Raw genomic sequence first — 8,798 nt, 5'->3', positions numbered from 1 at the left:
TGAATGAAATTATATGATAATTATCTTTCTCTGATTGACTTATTCACTTAGGGTAATACCCTCCAGTTGCATCCATGTCAGTGCAAATGACAGGTATTCATCCTTTCTGGTGGCTGAGTAGTATCCCATGCATATATAAACCACATCTTCTTTATCCATTCATCTGTTGAAGGAAATCTCGGCTCCTTCCATAGTTCAGCCATTGTGGACATTGCTGCTATAAACACTGGAGTGCACATGCCCCTTCCTTTCACTACATCTGTAGTGTTTGACTTCTTCCTTGCTGAATCGAGAGCCTTTTATTTCCTCTTATTGTCTGATTGCCAAGGCTAGAACTTCTAGTACTATGTTGAATAACAGTGGTGATAGTGGACATCCCTACCTTGTTCCTGACCTTAGGTGAATAGCTCTAAGATTTTCCCCCATTGAGAATGATATTTTCTATGGGTTTTTCATAGATGGCTTTGATGGTATTGAGGTATGTACCCTCTATCCCCACACTTTGAAGAGTTTTGATCAAGAAGGGATGGTGTACTTTGTCAAATTCTTTTTCAGCATCTATTGAGAGTATCATATGGTTCTTGTTCTTTTATTAATGTATTGTATCACATTGATTGATTTGCAGATGTTGAACCAACCTTGCAACTCAGGAATAAATCCCACTTGGATGTGGTGTTTAATTCTTTTAATGAACTGTTAGATCCCATTGGCTAGTATTTTGGTAGGATTTTTTCATCCGTGTTCATCAAAGATATCGATCTGTAATTCTTTTTGATGGGGTCTTTGGTATTGGGATCAAGGTAATGCTGGCCTTGTAAAATCAGTTTAGAAATTTTCCTTCCATTTCTTTTTTTTTTTTAATAGTTTCAGGAAAATAGGTATTAATTCTTTAAAATGTTTTGTAGAATTCCCCTGGGAAGCCATCTGGCCTTGGGCTCTTGTTTGTTGAGAGATTTTTGATGACTGTTTCTATCTCCTTACTGGTTATGAGTCTGTTCAGGTTTTCTAATTTTTCCTGCTTCAGTTTTGGTAGTTTATATATCTCTAGGAGTGCATCCATTTCTTCCAGAATGCTAAATTTGCTGGCGTATAGTTACTTATAATATGTTCTTAGAATTGTTTGTATTTCTTTGGTTCTGGTTGTAATCTTTCCTCATTCATTCTTTTTTTTTTTTTTTAATTTGGGTCCTTTCTCTTTTCTTTTTGATACATCCAGCCAGGGTTTATCAATCTTACTAATTTTTTCAAAGAACCAGCTCCTAGTTTCATTGATTTGTTCTGCAGTTCTTTTGGTTCCTATTTCATTGATTTCTTTTCTAATCTTTATTATTTTTCTTCTCCTGCTGTGTTTAAGCTTTATTTGCTCTTCTTTCTCCAACAACTTTAGGTGTAGCATTGTGTTGTGTACTTGAGACCTTTCTTGTTTCTTGAGAAAGACTTGTATTGCTATATACTTTCAGTACCACCTTTGCTGTGTCCCCAAGTTTTTGAACAGTTGTGTTTTCCTTTTCATTTGTTTCCATGAATTTTTTCAATTCTTCTTTAATTTCCTGGTTGACCCATTCATTATTTAGTAGGATTCTCTTTAGCTTCCATGTATTTGAGTCCTTTCCAACTTTCCTTTTGTGATTGAGTTCTAGCTTCAGAGAATTGTGGTCTGAAAATATGCAGGGAATGATCCCAATCTTTTTGTACCAGTTGAGACCTGATTTTTGATGCAGGATGTGATCTATTCTGGAGAATGTTCCATGTGCACTAGAGAAGAATGTGTATTCTTTTGCTTTAGGAAGGGATGTTCTGAATATATCTGTGATATCCATCTGGTCTAGTGTGTCATTTAAAGTCTTTATTTCCTTGTTGATCTTTTGCTTGGATGATCTGTCCATTTCAGTGAGGGGGGTGTTAAAGTCCCCTACTACTATTGTATTATTGTTGATGTGGTTTTTTTTAAATTTTGTTGTTAATTGGTTTATATATTTGGCTGTTCCCATGTTAGGGGTATAGATATTTTAAATTGTTAGATCTTCTTGTTAGACGATCTTCTTGTTAGATTGTTAGATGCTTTAAGTATGATATAGTATGTTTCCTCATGTCTTATGGCTTTTGGCTTAAAATCTAACTTATCTGAAATGAAGATCGCCACCCCAGCTTTCTTCTGATGACCATTAGCATGGTAAATTGTTTTCCACCCCCTCACTTTAAATCTGGTGGTGTCTTTGTGTCTAAAATGAGTTTCTTGTAGACAGCATATCAAGGGGTCTTGTTTTTTTAATCCGCTCTGATGCCCTGTTTCTTTTGATTGGGGCATTTAGCCCATTTACATTCAGGGTAACTATGAAAAGATATGAATTTAGTGTCATTGTATTGCCTGTAAGGTGACTGTTACTGTATATTGTCTCTGTGCCTTTCTGGTCTACTACCTTTAGGATCTCTGTTTGCTTAGAAGACCTCTTGCAATATTTCCTGAAGGGCTGATTTGGTGTTTGCAAATTCTTTTAATTTTTGTTTGTCCTGGAAGGTTTTTACCTCTTCTATTTTCAATGACAGCCTAGCAGACTATAGTATTCTTGGCTGCATATTCTTCTCATTTAGTGCTCTGAATATATCATGCCAATCCTTTCTGGCCTGCCAGGTTTCTGTGGATAAGTCTGCCACCAATATAATATTTCTACTATTGTATGTATGTTACAGGCTTGTTGTGCCATGCTGCTTTCAGGATTTTCTCTTTGTCACTAAGACTGTAAGTTTTACTATTAGATGATGGGGTGTGGACCTAATTTTACTGATTTTGAGGGGGATTCATGGTCCAGTAGTTGTTTGTCTCTCTTTTGCTCCACTTCTTTATTCTCTGTCTTTTGGTCTTCTATATCAGTAATTCTCTCTTCTGCATCATTTATCCTCGTAGTAAGAGCCTCCATTTTTTATTGCACCTCATTAATAGCTTTTTTTAAAATTTCAACTTTGTTAGATTTTTGTTCTTCTATTTCTTCAGAAAGGGATTTTATGTCTTCAGAAAGGGATTCTCTAATATCTTCCATGCCTTTTCTGAGCCCAGCTAGCACCTTGATAATCATCATTCTGAACTCTAGATCTGACATATTACCAATGTCCATATTGATTAGGCCCCTAGCCATAGGTTCTGCCTCTTGGTTTTTGTTTTGTTTTGTTTTGTGGTGAGTTTTTCTGCCTTGTCATTTTACCCAGATAAGAATATGTGAATGAGAGAGTAAAATACTGAAAGAGTGGCAAAGGCCCCAGAAAAATATACACTAACCGAACCAGAAGAGACATGAAACCAGGGGGAGAAGAAAGGGGGGAAATATATATATATATATATTAGACTGGTGAATAGAACAGAACCACCTGCTTGATTTTGGGTATATTCTGTTCTCTTAGAAGAAACTACCTCCTAAAATTTTAAAGGATGAAACACACACACACACACATATATATATACATACAAAAATAAGAAAACACAATGAAGGGGTGGAATTTGACTGTAAAGAGGAAGATTTAAAAAGATTGTAAAAAATCAGTTAAGATAAGTGAGTGGAAAGAGGAAAAAAAAAAAAAGAGGAGAGAATGTGATCAGGCTGCAGCTAGATTTAGGGTATATTTTCATCTATTAGAATAAATTGTATCCCAAAATTTTAAAGAAAAATCCTACATGTATGCAACAAAGAAGTTTAAATATAATAACAGGGTAAAATATGGCTATAACAATGAAAATTTTAAAAGATTTCTAGAAGGTATGGATAAGATAAAATAGTTAAAACACATTAAAAGAGTTCAGCAGAAAAGTTAAAAAATAGAATATGAAATAAAGAAAATTTAAAAAATTTAACCTTGCAAGACTAAAAGCATTGTTGGAAAAAAGCCACAAATTCTAAGTGTAGCTTTCCCCTAGCTCTGGAGTTCCACAGTTCTCCTTAATCGGTAAACTGGGTCTTGGCTGGATGTTCTTTTTGATTTTCTGGGACAGGGGCCTGTTGCAGTGATTCTCAAATGTCTTTGCCAGGGCAGAGTTGCACTGTCCTTACAGGGGCCAGGCCAAATAATCTGCTCAGGTTTGCTCTCAGAAGCTTTTGTTCCCTGAAAGCTTTCCACACAGCTTTGGAGGATGGGAATGAAAATGGCAGTCTACAATCTCTAGCCCAGAGGAGCAGAGAGCTCGGGGCCCCACTCCTCAGTGTGCTCTCAGAGAAAAGTGGTCAATTATTCCTATCTCCCTCTCCAGCCATGTTCCAAGCTCACTTGGCCTGTGACCAAGCATTCCTTTCTATGACACACAGCCCTCTTTAGAGTCTCCAAACCAACCATATTTCGGCTGCACTGCTCCTCCCAGAAGAGGAAGGTGAGTATCCCTGGATCTACCACTTGTGGTGTCCCTGCTCAAAGAGCTGTGGTCTGACTGTGCTTTGGATCACTGTTTAAGGTTTCCTGAGCTGAGAGCCCCCACCTTGGCTCCATTTCTGTAGCTGGCTTCCCTGCTCCAATACCTGGGAGCTCTGCCTATTTCAGGCACCCCCGGTCATTCTGTGACCCCATAGGCCTGAAACCACACTGTCTCTGTGAGGGTTCCATCCCGCTTAGCCTCTGGAGTGACACCCCTCAGTGGATCCAACTTCTAAAAGTTCTGAGTTTGTGCTCCGCTGCTCTACTGCTTGCCAGGAGCCGGCCCCTACCCCCACAGTCTATCTTTTTGTCACTTTGGATTCACTTCTCTGCACATCCTACCTTCCAGAAAGTGGTTGATTTTCTGTTGCTAGAATCCTGATCTTCTTTTCTTCTATCTCCTGTGGAGTTTGTAGGTGTTTAGAATGGTTTGATAACGATCTAGCTGAACTCCTGTGACGTAATACTATTTCAGTCTCCTACTCCTCTGCGATCTTGCTTCCTTCCCCACACAGTATGCTTTGAACCCTACAGAAACATTTATAGAATGAAGATTGTCAGAAAATACAAGGAAATATTTATAATGACTACAATTGATTTTAGAGATGCTAAAGAGTTGGTGGTTAAGTCCTTAACGCACACCTGTATTTTCCATGCTTTCTATCATTATATGTATCATCTTCGAACCATAATAAGGTGGTTATTTTAATGGGGTGCCTGGCTGGCTCAGCTGGTGGAGAGTGCTCACAATCTCAGGGTCATGAGTTTGAGCCCCATGTAGTTAAATATATAAATAAATCTTTTTAAAAAAAATAAAATAAAATAATGATTTATTGAAAGTGAGACAATATATGTGGAGAATTATGAGGACCTCTTTGGTAACGATCATCAAATCCAATGACATCTTCATGATTTTGCTGCTATAGAGGATTTTGGAAACACTGAAACACAAGAGTCTGAAATACGATTTTTATATTCATACATTTCAAACAACATAATTAGTTAAAATCAGTTGCCCATACACATTTTTAACTTCTGCAAAACTATGAAAACTTTAAGATGAAAATAAAGATAGAGTTAAGGTAAAAATGTTTTAAGGTGGTAACTTGTTACTTCATTTTGTATCAAATCAAGTGGAATTCTTAGAAACTTGGGTCTTTCTAATGGACCCAATTTATCTAAGTCTGAAACACAATTGACAACCAGTTTTCTCACATTTAAAGGACATTGTTATAATTGGCAAGTTATCTTTGCTGTTAATATTGGTATGTACACTATTTCTCCAAAATCTCTTACCTAATTCTTGTGGAATCTATCTATGACACTTATTCTGTAATCAATATAGCCTGTAACTAATCATTTTCATTGTTGGCTGCAAAATATTGAGTTTTTAGACATTCTATCCTTTTTCTGAACTTACTAATTGTCATTCTTGTGTGAAGATGAATGTTAATTTGCCAGATCCTTAAACCATAAGTGACTCTTAATCTCACAAGACAAACTGAGGGTTGCTGGGGGGAGGGGTTTGGGAGAAGGGGGTGGGATTATGGACATTGGGGAGGGTATGTGCTTGGGTGAGTGCTGTGAAGTGTGTAAACCTGGTGATTCACAGACCTGTACCCCTGGGGATAAAAATATATGTTTATAAAAAAATAAAAAATTTAAAAAAAAATTTTGCCTAAAAATGATTTGGAAAATCTTTATTTTTGCTCTTTAATTTCCAGTTTTTGGAGTAAAGACTTAATAATAGTGACTGTGATGGATTTTAAGCTTTTTTTCTTTTTTTTTTAAAACATTCTATCAGCATGGATTCATGAATTTTTATTTATTTCATTTGTCACAGTTATAGTCATTATGCTTTGAAGCTCTGATTGTCCCAAATTTGGCTAGTGAGCGCCTCTTGAAACTGGCTCCTGATTGTTTTGTTATACCCACTAGTCTTTGAGTGTTTTATCTCTTTTTAGAACAACACAGTACTCCAGTCTCACTGTATACTTCCCTGACCAATACCCATAATCATACAGCTTTCCAAAAAGGTCTGATTCTTTTTACTGGAAAATAGTGTTTAGAACACAAGAACTGTGTTATTGGTACTAGATGATAATGTTTAATACTATCAGAATGTTTTTAAATGTCTTTTTACTTATCAGAAATATGAAAAAGAAATGAAATTTGAAGTTCATTGGCTCCTATTGGATCTTATAATTCAGTGTTATAAATAATACTAGGTTAAGAAACTTTTAAATACATATTCTGTCTCTTCTCTTTATTCTTTTATTCGTATATTTCAGTATTTAAAATAATATTAAAAGTGTAATATAAACATTACTATTTGCAGTTAAACTACTGAATGAAGGTTAAAATGTCTTTGCATTTATTTTGTCCCAGGAAGTTTGACTGTGAGTGTAAGTACGCCCTTCAAAAATGACTTGAAATCATCCTTACCTCTGATAGGTTCATTTACCAAATTACCAAATTAATAGAGTTTTACACTTATTTGCCTTATATTTTTTTTAAAAGATTTTATTTATTTGAGAGAGAGAGACAGAGCATGAGAGGGGAGAGGTCATAGGGAGAAGCAGACTCCCTGCTGGGCAGGCAGTTCGATGTCGGACTTGATCTCAGGACTCCAGGATCATGACCTGAGCTGAAGGCAATTGTTTAACCAACTGAGCCACCCAGGCACCCTTGCCTTATATATTTTTTCAATTTTAGATTTTGCATCTTCCTCTTTTAAGCTAAACTTTTTTGAAAGTATGAAAAACACCTACATTTAAAAAATGATTTTATTTATTTATTTCAGAGAGAGAGAGAATGAGCAGGGAGGGTCGGAGGGAGAGGGAGAGAAACTCAAGGAGTCTCTGAGCCAAGCGTGATCCTGATGTGGGCCTGGATCTCAGGGCCCTAAGAGCATGACTTGGGCAGGAAACCAAGAGTTAGAAGATTAAGCATCTGACCCACTAATGTGCCCCAAACATCTGCTTGCTTCAAAAGAAAAAGTAATATGAGAAGTATGCTGAGCAGTCTTACTTCCATCTTATCTATACCCTCATTTCATAAAGTTATATTTTTATTACTTTCTGACATCTTTCTTGTGTTCATTAATCTCCTTTTTTTATAGAGAAGGGGGATTATGTTACACATTTGTCTGTACATTGCCATTTTTGTGTTTACTTATTATTTATTTATTTTTAGTATCTATTTCTAATATCCCCTTGAATAACCTTCCTTAGCTCCCTGGGCAGAGGCTACCCTAGTAGCTGTGCTGCAATCGACCTAGTCAATAACACAGTCTGGCATCATCCCCCACCAAAGTGTTGCTGGCTAGGGGCCCAAAGAGAGAAGGTTCTGGGGTACTGTCCTCCTCTGGGATCCTCCAACTTTGGCCTTGTGGCTGGGATGCTTTAGAATAAAGGTCTGGTGGGTCCGACATGTAGGAGGACCCCAAGTTGCAGGGGGCCCCCAGATGGGGTTCGGGGTCCCTGCAAGAATGGTGGTGGTGGGCAGATACTGTGGAAGTCTTCATCTTTGCACAGCCAATGTGGAATTTTTCTTTGTGTAACTGTGTCATCCAGTCAAATAATTAGGATTTTTTTTCTTGGTGGATGGACACTCTGTCCTTAACTTTTCATATGCAAAATTTAATTTAGTAGGGGCCAGGAGTGCACAGCAGCCCCCTGCCGGGAAACCCTCCACTCTCTCAATGCTGTCAGAGACTTTTTAAATATATTACTGTAAGTTTGAAAGCACTGCGTAACGTATCACATACATTATCTCAATCGTTTCTAATGGAAACCCTATGAGGTAGGTATTACCTCCACATCTTTCAGAGAATTAAAGAGGTTCAGTAAGAATAAGCCATTGCCCCTTGATGACATTGATAGGGAGAAGCCAAACCATAATTTGAAACTAATCCATCACACAGATTTTTTTGTAATAAGAAAGTCTATTTCATTAGTTTTAAAAACAACCTCCCTTTTACAAATAACACCTGAACTCAAAAAGCAGTAACTCTTTGAAAAATATATATAGAAGTGTCCAAAAATATTTTTAAATAGATTTGGAGATCATTTGTAGTTTTCTCCTCATAACATGTGGGGCAAACCTGGAACAAGTGTGGATTCTCTGTTATTGTTACTGTCATTCCACATAAATTAAAGAAAGAGAGAGATAAAATCCCGAGATCTCTAGCGTGTAATAAAATATAGACTTTAAGAAACAAAAGTCCTTAAGAAATTTATTCAAGAAGCCTGCAAAACTAATAAAACACAAGAGCTCAATTAATTTTGTGGACCTGAACTAAACTGAACGGAACAGGAGCTGGCACAGTTCCGATCGAACACAATGGAGTGGAAATTAAGCCCGGGTCACCACTGCCGGGACGCCAGAGACCCGCCAGTGCT

The sequence above is a fragment of the Mustela nigripes genome, chromosome 10 (assembly GCF_022355385.1).
Source record: "Mustela nigripes isolate SB6536 chromosome 10, MUSNIG.SB6536, whole genome shotgun sequence".
Lineage (NCBI taxonomy): Eukaryota > Metazoa > Chordata > Mammalia > Carnivora > Mustelidae > Mustela > Mustela nigripes.
This window is presented reverse-complemented; position numbering follows the sequence as displayed.